Raw genomic sequence first — 12,222 nt, 5'->3', positions numbered from 1 at the left:
TTACGCAGATATCTCCGAGCGTAAGTCGATATGACTCCTACGTACAATATATATTAGAAAATGTAATAAATATTTAGTAAAAAGTAAAATTAATGTTTTTTACCTTGGCAGAAAAAATGAAGGGATTCACGTGCAACCCTTTTCGACATCTGTAAATACTCATCCAAAGCGTCCGACGAGATGCCGTACGCTAATTGACGGATAGCAGCCGTGCATTTTTGAAGAGGTGTAAAACCGGGAAGACCCCTAGCATCCTCCCTTTGTTGAAAAAAGGGATACCGTGCCTCTAAATCACTCGCTATACGCGTGAACAATTGCCTGCTCATTCGAAAACGAGTTCGAAAATCCGACTCCGCGTATACCGGTTGAGGGCTAAAATAATGCCTCATCAAAGTTTCGTTAGCACCCGATCGATCACGATCACGAGGTGGTGCTCTAACCCTCGGGAGTCGGGGTTGATGGGCTTGATTTTGCAAGAGATTGACCACGGCTGCGGTCAAAACTCCCCCTACTTGAAGAAGCAAATCATCCTCTTCTGAGGAGTCGGAATCAGACGAGTACGACGACATTATTTTTAAAGGTTTCGAAGATAGGGTGATTTTGGGTTTTGTGTGTGGTATGTGATATTGGTTTTGGTTGTAGTATGTGAGAATGGTTGGAGTTTGATATGTGAGAATGGTTGGTGTTTGATATGTATTGTGATATATATAGATGATTTTATTAAAAAAAAAAATATTTTTTTCATAATTATTTAAGCCTCCCAACGGCTCTTTCCTTTTCCCACAGCCCATAACGAGCGCTACCTCCCTTGCGCCTGCCTCGTTTTCCGCTCTCGCGCCCCTCTCGCGCCCCACTCGCGCCCCGGTGGTGTGGCTCTCGCGCCCCGGGGCGCTATCGAACGCCTTCTCGCGCCCCTCCTAGCGCTCCGCACCCCTCGGCCTTATAGCTGGTTAACATGTGAACAGTAGCAACATTAATTTATGTTATTTTATTATTTTTGTAACAGTTAATTATCTACTTAACCTATTTACACCGGGATTACATAAATTGAATATGGTTCAGTGATAGAGCAATTTTACATGTGAGAGGTAGGGGGTTCAAACCTCACTATCACCAAATTATATGGGAGATATGAGGGATGACCCTGTCTTGCCAGGGTTCGAGTCCTGATCTCACCCGGTTTTACCGGCTCCTCGCTGTCGTGCCGTTTGGCGGGCGTGGGAGTCGGGTTTTATCCGAGGAATCCCTCAATAGATGGACCGCTAGGGGCTCCGTCCGTCCGGACTCGTGGCCGGCTTGGGCTACCTTTAGTCATTGGGGATCGCGTACGGAGTACCCGGTGTTACTTAATTGGTCGTTACAAAAAAAAAAATTACACCTGGATTGGAATCTCCGGCATTAAGGTAATAAATCATCTATTATATAAGAAACGTCCCAGGAAATCGTTAAAACCTCCTCGCCCTTAAGTGAAAAAAAAAGACCCACTTAAAATTTAATAAAAATAACTCATATACAACATTCTTTTCATTACGCCAAAAGTTATTGTATATCTTTTTGTTTTAAGATAACTTTAATTATAAAATATATATGATTTCTTATCCCCCCCCCCCCCCACCCCCTTTTTTTATCGAGAGAGGAGGTCATTTGGGATTACTTCACACATGAGTCAAACTAGCACTATATTACACCACCAAATACCTTTAACCAAATAATATCTGATATTAATTTATCTTTTATATAAACTTTTCATCATAGAAAAGCGTGCAATTTATAGCAGACTTTGATAACGATAAAAGCTTGCCATTAAATTTCTCCAAAACCGGCTTCCATAGATTGAAAGAATTGATGTACTTTTAACATTTTGTTTTGACTTTTAACTATTTCATTTTGTACCTCTAGTTTCTTGTTAGCTTTTTAAATTTATTAATAAAATTGACCTTATCATCCAAATTTTCTTCTTCTTTTTTCCTTTAAATTAAGCTTTTCAAATTTCAAAACAAGAAAATAAATTAACATCGACTTAATCACAGTCAAGTCATAAGTCATAACTATTAAATAGACAAAATTAAAACGACCCAATAATAACACACACAATTGAAAACAAAACGTACACCAATATTTAACGTGACCCCACAAAACAAAAGATAATTAAGACAAGGACATTATCGTAATTCCCAACTACCCATTATATAAGCCCATGAAGTCCACTCGTCAATGCTCACACTGTCACCTTTATTATTATTTCACATTTTCACTAATGAGAACACGCCGCGGTAATTTATATCCGGTGACCGGAGCTCCGGCAACAACCAGCCGGAAAAGATTCAAAACGCCATCCACTCGCTTTAACTTCTTCAATGTACTCCCGGACGACATCGTTTTACTAATCCTTGCAAGATTATCCTCCACAGCCGATTCTCCGGCGGATTTCATAGCCTCTTTAGTAACGTAAGTAACCGGAATATAACCGGAAGTGGTAAACTGATAACTGAATAGATTCTGATATTTGTAATTGATTGTGTGAAACAGATGCAAAAGGTTTAACGGGTTAGGGCTTAACCCGCTTGTGTTGTCAAAAGCTTCACCGGAAACGTTGGCCGTGAAAGCTGAGAAGTGGTCGGAATGTGCTCACCGGTTTCTTCAACGGTGCTCCGATGCCGGAAACGTTGAAGCTTCTTACATACTAGGCATGGTAAGTAAACCAAGTATTTTATTTTATTTATAGTACTCTCAAGGTGAAGCTTGTATTGTGGGCCCGGACATAGGAAATTTATAGGTTTTTTTTCGAAAATTTTTAAATATAGTATAAATTTACCTTTTTTTTTGACCGACACCTCGGTTTATGAATTTTTTTATACACAAAGTTTTCCTCTAAACTTCTTCAATTATTATTATTATTATTATTATTGTTGTTGTTTTTTTTAAACCAATTTGTGTATCCGACTTTTTTTACCTCATGTGAGGCTTGTCGACAAAATAAATTAGTCAGCCGGCATAGTAGATTAGTAGGATGGCGGATCTTATTATTTTGAGTACCCATGTCAAGATTTTATTTGCTCCATAAACCGGCTGACGACATAACTAAACAGTCAGTCTAACCTTTCTTGAAAGGGTATTTTAGGTATTTGTAAAATTATGGGGTTAGTTTAGTAATGTGATTGGTCAAAGTCAAAGTAGCCATTTTGGTCATCTTTCCTTATTTATTTAGGGAAATCCTAGGGACACCCATACATTTGTATTAAAAAACCAATCAATACGCCTCGTATAGCCTAATACGGGACGTACAACTTATACTGGACGTACAAGGGGGTGTCTGGATGTCCTCGTAAGACCCTTTATTTATTGCACGTTTTGTTAATAGTATATTTACCCATTTTTGTTAAATATTAATATATTTATTATTTTATTTTCTTATTCACAGATTCAATTTTACTGTTTCCAAAACCGGAGAAACGGAGCTGCCTTAATGGCAAAAGCCGCGATTAGATCTCACGCGCCGGCACTCTACTCACTAGCAGTTATTCAGTTCAACGGCAGCGGTGGGTCTAAAAACGTGAAAGACCTAATCGGCGGCGTCACGCTCTGCGCACGTGCGGCGTATCTCGGCCACATTGACGCGCTACGTGAACTCGGCCACTGTCTAAAAGACGGCTACGGGATCGGTAAAAACATACCCGAAGGCCAACGGTTTTTAATCGAAGCCAACACACGTGAGTTGGCAACCATTTGTTCTAACCGAACGAACACAAATATGAATACGAATACAAATAGAAATAAAAATATAAATCCAGTCGTCACGTGTTTGATAAGTGACTTCGGGTTCAGTTTACCGAACCCGAGGTATCACCCATCCAACCGATTTCTCATAGGGTGGTTTGGAACCCGGGTACTAGACCCAGCGTTACGGGTTTGTTGCTACGCAGGCTGTGGGCGGCCGGAGACGAGGGTGCATGAGTTCCGACGGTGTTCGGTGTGTGGTGTGATGAACTACTGCTCGCGTGGGTGTCAGGCGCGTGACTGGACGATGGGACATAGTAAGATATGTACGCCGGCGGTGAGGTTTGCCGGTATAGACGCCGGTGAGAGGTGACGTGGCCGGAGATGTAACGTTGAAAAAGTCAACGCAAAAGTACTGTTTAGGAAGAATATTTTATCTTTTGGTTAAAGGGTAGCAATTTTGGATTCTATATATGGCTTCCTTTTGTTGGTCACTTGACTCACTTTTATTTAGATTCTTAATCGTTTGATACCAGGAACAATTATAACTACTCAATTTATGACATGGTTATTTTAGGAAAAATTTTATAGCAATGTGAATAATATTATATCTATCTAACAAATAAAAAGTATAGAAAATTACTGTTTGCATCCCTTTGGTTTTAGGCCGTAGACACAATGAGTCCTCGAAATTTTTTTTGAACTAGTTGAGTTCCTGTGGTTTCATAAACGAACAATTTGAGTCCATGTGGTTTCAGAAACAGACAATTTGAGTCCATGTGGTTTCAGTAAAATAAAAGTTTTACCCGGAAAGTTAAGTAAAGGCAGGGGCTCAAATGATTTGTTTCTGAAACCACGGGGACTCAACCAGTTCAAAAATTTTTTTGGGGACTCATTGTGCCTCCGCCTTAAAACCACAGGGAATTAAATAGTAATTTACTCAATATTTATTTAAATACTTAAAATTTGATGTTTATATGTTCTATATTTAATACAGTTAATAACTTGAGAATATATGAGAAACTCTAATATTCGAATGCATGTTTAAAGATGAGTGTATTAATATTATGATTTTTTTATTATATAAGTATGATGTTATACCAAATTTAAAGAAAATGTCGTGTCAAAAGAGATAACACTGACACCAATATTATACAGACGCCAACATGTTGTACTGGACATAGTCATATATGTTGTATGACATAGAAAAATGGTTATACATGGCGCATAAAGAGCATGTTTGGGATCGAGTTTGAAAAATGATTATCGACTTATTAATTTTTTCAAAAAGACAGGATTAAAAATGTCTTTTATCACTTTCAAAAGGCTAAATTAAGAAAGATTTTAACGATTACCAAACACATTTTAATTTATTAGTTTTTTGAAAACACCAATAAGCTAATAATCATTTTCCAAACTCAATCTCAAATATGCTTATATAGACGTACTAGTGACCAGTGAGTCATACGTGTCACCATGTTTTATGTTTTATAAGACTTGTGAGTAGGTGTCATCAAATTATGCAACTCATATGATGTGGAGCACCGACACAAAATTAATTGCAATGACAACTAACATAAGGCCTAATAATACAAATAACGTCACCTAATGTGTGCATAGGATAACTGATGCATCTATGGCAACACTCATGACAATGTGACTTTCATAATCAAGTCGAAATATCATGATATAAACATACACTGACATAACAATGTGATTTTAAATTATTAAAAAAATAACATATTTATTTATAGTGTTTGTTGTTTATTAATACGTTTTTTTACAACGGATAACTCACAAATTCTCTAATCTTACTTCATAAATCTACCAACATCTACCACAGTACTTGAACTTTCATTCACTTGAAAGGGACATGATACATACACAACATAAGTAATGATGCCAATCTCTTGGCTTCCTCCTATTATTTTCAAGAAAGGTAAAGTGAAAGAGTTGCTTATCATTTGATGATTTTTAATCTTTGTCTCTAAAGTTTGTTAAACTCATGCCTACTAATTTCATAGTCATTCATTTACAAATCACATTAAGATTTGGTGATCTTAAGTCAGTAAAATAAAAATAAAACATTCATAAAAAAACCATAGTAATTGCACTAGGTTTTTAAATTCACAATCCTTCTCTTTTCTTTTTCGGTAGTTGGTTCTAGTGAAAAAGGGCAAAAGCATTAAACTTAGCACACATCAAAAGGCATCCTATGCCATTTATTTATCATTTTCCCCATCTCAATTCTACCTTTTTTAAAAAGTAATTCATAATGCTCTTTTCTTATAAAGAAGGTAATTCTAAACAAAACCAAAATAAATGTAATACATTCACCGAATCTCAAATTTCCATATGATTTCGTTTCAGTAAAGTCAAGTGAATGTAAAATGACACAACTTATGTATCAACAATAACCTACCAATTTCGTGTAGTTGACCGATATCTTTGTATCAATTGCATTTCTAATTATAATTTAAACACAAAAAAAGCTTAATACTTTTTCCTCTAAATCCCGAGTCGACGACTTCCTATATTCTATTCTCTCACTTGTTTTACAGCGCTATCTTGATTTCTGATACCTCACTCTTAATCTATCTCTCTAAAAGTTTCTGGTTACGCTTCTTTTTAGATCTACACACTACAATTCAACTTAGACAAAACACTTCGAACACTCTCTTATAAAAATCAATACCTTTAAACATAAACTAGTTATATCTATAAGAAAGTAAATTCTAAAACATATAATAAGTTACTCTACAAAAGATTTATCTTTAGAGATAAAGAAGGCCGTGAACTTTTTGTACGTTGTATGGCTACCTTTTTTTTAAACATTTCCGGTCATTTTGGTGGACGGAGACGGGATTGTTAGAGCCAATGTTTCATTTCGAATGGCAGAATCTAAGTATAGTGTCGAACAAGTTGGTGTAATTGTTGAGTTCTACGGTGATGAACTCAATGGAGTCAGTTATAGTGATCCACTATCAAAAAATATGCTAGAAGCCCTCAATTGAGGGAAATTTTTGAATTAGAACTGATAAATAGAATATAGGCCTTAGCGACAATATTTTTTTCTTTAAATATACTTAAAACAAAGACCAGATTGTAATATTGTATAATGCTGAACAAAGAAAAAAACAAAAAAAATTGCCTAGTAAAAATGTATGATCCCTAACTTTTTTTTTCATGTTCTTTTGAGTTTAATTAATTTCAAAACAATAATTGTGAACATGATATAAGAAAAGTAAGGCCATGGTCCAACAACCCCACTCTATTCAAAAGGTGTACATATTCTATGTTCATTCAGTATGGGGTTCAGAATGTAATGGCACCACCAAGCATAGTGCTTTGGGTATGGGATTCGCTAAAGCATAGTGTAATGGCACCACACACACCCAAGTAGTTTGAATGCATATTTGAATAAATCCTGAACTATCCTTATTTCTTTTGACCGCGTTTGATAAATATTCTAAACTGAACTTCTAACTAAGATTTCGAAAATCATTACAAACCAAACCGGTGAGGTTGGTTAGACGGGTCGGCCAAAGGCAAAAACAGATATCCTTTGGATCATTTGAACCAGATTTTTATTTTGAAATGGTCTGAATTACCCTCTCTAAGGCCAAGTGTTGTGGGCGGCAAATAGGGTCAACAAGGGGCGAATTTGGACGAGAGCACCGTCCCCAGACGATAAGTGGGGGGGGGCATATATTTGTCGACGGGTGTGTTTTATGAGATAATATTATTACATTAGTATGTGTATAACACACATACATACATACATACATATATATATATATATATATATATATAAGCTAAGTATAAAATAAAAACCCACTTGAGTTGTGAAAACTCTAGAAACTCATTCTCAACCACATGTTTTTAATTAATGTTTAAATCTTGTGGTCCACAATTAAAGTGAATAAAAAATGTAAATATAAATATAACTTTTTCTCTCTCCTGAAAACATATATAAAAATTAGTAAAAAATGTTAAAAAATAGCAAAACATTTTTTTTGATGTTTCGATGTTTTGTATTAAATGTTACAACATATATTACATGTAACAAAAAAAAACGATGTTACATAGGATTTTCACGGGTTTTCACAACTCAAATGGGTTTTCATTTTTAACCTTACCCTATATATATATATTATATATATATAATATGATGTGATGGGGCTACAACACCATTACACCCCTAAAATAAAAATTGTCCCTTTGCTAACGTGGCGCCACGTGTCAAAAATCGCCTCCAATTTGTAGCACCCCACTACACAGTCTAATAATCTAGCGTTAAGCATAAATGAACTAAACTCAATTATGTTGATGAAACTTACAGATGCAATGAACTAATGATCTTCCAAATGAATGAAAAAAGACTGCCATATCCAGCATGTGGTACCGAATAATATTGTCAAAATTCCATCACTTATGGTACCTAATAAAAGGCATATATAGATTTCTATGATGTAACAAGTACTAACCTTATTAAGAAGACCAAAATCAGCAAGCTAGGAATATATAAATATCCTAAACTAACTATGTAATAAATTTGGTAGTTATTATTGTTTTTCATATTATAAAAGATTAAAAATCTGGATACAAGATCATTTGCTAAAAGGGACAAACAAAAGGAAGCTATTTAATGTGATTTTTTCACCATTTTAACCATGCTTCTAAACAGCTAAAAGATCATTCAAAAAAATCAGATACATCATTGTGTTCTGTTGCAGAAAATGTTTCTTATCATGCATTATGCTACAAACCAGAAAATCTTGTCTGATTGATAAATATTTTCTTGAATTTATCATCAAATTCATTTTCATGCTTATGAAGTTGACTAGTCAATAATGTACCTACATATATGAAAGAGATACAAACAAGATGAAACCAGTGTATGGTGAAACATAAATAATCCAAATTTGTGATTAAGATACAAAAAACACATGTGAGCCTGTCGACTCGGTCCTAGATTATAACATTATCAATATGACAAAGTCAGTTTTAGTTACTAAAGCAAAGCCCACTGTTTTACAAGACCTAACAAAGATCTATAAAAATAAAAGACAAAATGTTGATAGTTTGTGATCTTACTAATTGAAAACTATACAGCATTGATCTTACTTAACTAACTTTTACTCTAACACATATAATTGATCGATCTTACTTTGCTCATTGCAGCCTTGTTAATACTAAGGCTGAGGGGTGTGGAGCGCGAGAAAGGGCGCAACAGGACAGCCGTTCGCGCCCCGGGGCGCGAGCACCACACCACCGAGGCGCGAGAGGGGCGCGAGCGCGGAAAAAGAGGCAGGCGCGGATGGGCTAGCGGCTGAGAATGGCGTGAAGGTTTCTTGGTTTGCGTGAATATAGCCGTTTGGGCTCGTTTTTTATTAAAAAAATAAATTTTTTTCCATACAAATTTCTCTATATATTTCACCTATATCCAACACAAACCCACAACAATATAACATACAATCTTTTCTCTCTATTAACCTATATCAAACCCAAACCAACACCAATATCACATACCAATATCACATACCAATATCACATACCACACCCAAAACCCAAAATCACCCCATCTTCCAAACCTTTTTTTAAAAACATGGCTGGAAATTGGTACCCAAACCTAGAATCAGATTACAGTTACGACGATTTATGGTCGGCACCGGACCTATTCGCTCGTTGGGAGTACAGAGCGGAACGCCGATATGATTTCGGGTCGGTGGACCGAAATCAGAAAATTTGTCGGCTTGTTTACTAATCTGTTCAACAGGAACGCCGGTCGTATGAGACCAAGTGGCAGTGACGATTTGGCGGTTTATAATTTCACTGTCGAAGAGTGGAGGCAGGAGTGCCTGCGGAGGTATGGGACGGTGAAGACGTGGGACGATGTAAAGGTGTGGGAGAGGTTGAGAAGGTGTTCCAAGTGGGTTGAGCTGGTGGCGCCGGACCTTGATGCGGAAGTAGGGCCGAAACGGACTAAAACTAGTTCGTCTGGAGCGTACAGCACTTCCGCCGGGTCGGATTGCCGGGTTGGATTCGACCTAAACGTTGCGGGGGAGGAAACGTCTTCACCGCCGAGGAGGCGGCCATTGGGAAGGGACGCCAGGGGGAAAAAACCGGCTGAGGGGGAAGCCGTAAACATCAACGATCTTGTTGAATCCCTCAATAAATTCAACAAAACCATGGAGGTGGTCTCTATTGACAAAAAGGAAAAAAAAAAATGAGAGATTTGGACTTCCTTGCAAGAGACTTCAGCCACCTAAATCCGGTCGACCAAATGCTGATGGAAAAACAAAAGGAACGTATCCGGAAGAGGTTGATCGAAGAAGACGAAGCCGAATAATAAGAATAATGTTTTTCTTTAGTACTTTAATTTTTTTTATATATTAATGTGTTTTTTTAATTAATGTGTGTTTTTTTAAATAATTTCTTGTTTTTTTAATAATACGCTTTTTTAATACATTTATAAAAAAATAAAAAAATAAACCGCTCGCGCCCCCTCTCGCGCCCCTCCACACCATGGCCCGGGGCGCTATCACCACTACCAACACCCATCTTATCAAGTTTCTCTCTCTGCCACACGTCACAATATTATTGGCTGGCGCCCCCACTCACGCCCCCTCTCGCGCCCCCCCACACCCCTCAGCCTAAGTATGATTATGTTACATCGAATTCGTGATGTCAATGTGAAGGCTTTGTTATATGCCTCCAACTCCATGACACAATCTTTGGGGACAAAATAGGTGATGTAAATTTGCTTGAAATGGATCAACCATGGGTACTATTATACAATACTGTTTAAAAGGTGAAAACATAAATGTTTAATATGATCTACTAAAAATTTATTATGTGAGTAAAAGGGTCAAGTTGTACATAGGTTTATTCGATATGATAGCGTTACCAAAAATATATAATGCTTCAAACATATGGTCACATATATTAATACTGCAATCTAAGAGGATACGCTAGAAAAGTCCTTTAACATTACGACAAAGGCATGAGAGAGAGTCAAGCTGAGTTGCAGAGAGCATAAAGATGAGAAGAAAATAAATACTCCAAAACTCTCATATAAAAGTATTCGCATCATAACAACATACTATATCTGTACAAGAAATAAACGAAACCTTTGGCTAGCTACAAATATCACATGATTGAACATATATCAAGTTGCCCGTCTAGCTCAGTTGGTAGAGCGCAAGGCTCTTAACCTTGTGGTCGTGGGTTCGAGCCCCACGGTGGGCGTTTTTACTTTTTTTATTCATTATCCCCATTTTAACCTTTTCTCTCAACAATATCTGAATATCAATAGTAACAAATTAGCCAACACAACACATTAGGCTAACTTATCGTAATACGTAAGGGTTGATGACGTTTTAACATAAATGTAACATTTTTTACTCTCATTTTTAACTATCGTCATGTGAGATGTGGTTTTGACAATGATGTAACTTATGTTGGTACTTGGTAGTTTTTTTAAGTCATAGATTGGTAGACTTATATTAACGAGTTATTTGTTATTATTATTATTTATATAATAAAATGCAGGTCTTTATACCATGGGAAAAGAATAAAGATTTAGAATTTAGATACTCATGTCACGAGAAGCAAAATTAGCTAAGTTTCATAATTTGAATAACACATGCTGTAGAAAAATATGTTCAAAGTTGGGACTGTTTGTAAACAAATCTTAGTTGAGATTAAATCCAACCAATAAGTAAAAGTTCAGATGATCAAAATCCAATAACCCAATATAATATTAGTGCGTTTAAAAAAATATAATACTTGTTATCTATTATTTGGGAAAATGCCATTCAAACATTAATCTCTTATTTATCATTCATTCTAGGTTAAAAAGTTGTTTTAACATCGAAAATTTTATTGATAGAAGACAATTTGCCACGATTGATATTATTTTTATGTCACATGCAATTTAGCGTGGATAAATAGGTTTTGAAATGAAAATTAAGTCCGACTTATCGGTCGCCAAAGAGACTATAGAATTATGAGGAATAGAGCATAGAGAATTTTATTCTTAGGTAAAGGTTGGGGAATAAAAAGATTAGTTAAAAGTCTACCAAACACTCAACAAAGGAAGTTTACATCAAACTTTTAAGTGAGACCAAACACGATGGACAGGAAGGCGATCGACTGATTCATTATTAACACGACACACCGAGCTTAATACATACTCTATGGGACCCCCCCCCCTCTTTTTGCAAGACTACCTTTATCAGCAACCTGAGGCTTGGATCGATGGGCCTCAATCAATTAAAGAAAAGAAAAAAACTAGTTTAATTTCCTAACCCTGTCGTTGTGGCAACCTAGAGCTGCAACCTATTTTATGTCACATATCACTAATAACATTTAACTTTTTTAAACGATAAAAAATGCGGTTTTGTTTAATTATTTTTTCTGAACGTTATGATATAAGTTTTATTAAAGACGGAATTTTGAAAGAAAAAAACATACTTTTTTTGAGTATGGTTGCGTCATAAT

The 12,222-nt window shown here is 36.1% G+C and overlaps 1 non-coding gene and 1 pseudogene across 2 annotated transcripts; both read left to right on the top strand.

Moving 5' to 3' along the window:
- The first annotated feature begins 2,240 nt into the window (after positions 1-2,240).
- Positions 2,241-4,090, top strand: LOC143618188 (F-box protein At1g67340 pseudogene; annotated as a pseudogene). Its single transcript, XR_013150968.1, has 3 exons — positions 2,241-2,448; positions 2,530-2,692; positions 3,422-4,090. The product of XR_013150968.1 is annotated as an F-box protein At1g67340 pseudogene (transcript).
- Positions 4,091-10,895: 6,805 nt separating this feature from the next.
- On the top strand, positions 10,896-10,968 carry TRNAK-CUU (transfer RNA lysine (anticodon CUU)). The gene has a single exon. It is a non-coding gene; the product is annotated as a tRNA-Lys (tRNA).
- Positions 10,969-12,222: the final 1,254 nt, after the last annotated feature.

The sequence above is a fragment of the Bidens hawaiensis genome, unplaced genomic scaffold (genome assembly GCF_021521415.1).
Source record: "Bidens hawaiensis isolate Kalapana, Puna unplaced genomic scaffold, B.hawaiensis_p1.1 tig00064834_1, whole genome shotgun sequence".
Classification (NCBI taxonomy): Eukaryota; Viridiplantae; Streptophyta; class Magnoliopsida; order Asterales; family Asteraceae; genus Bidens; species Bidens hawaiensis.
The sequence above is the reverse complement of the archived record's forward strand: the minus strand, read 5'-3'. Positions and strand labels throughout refer to the sequence as shown.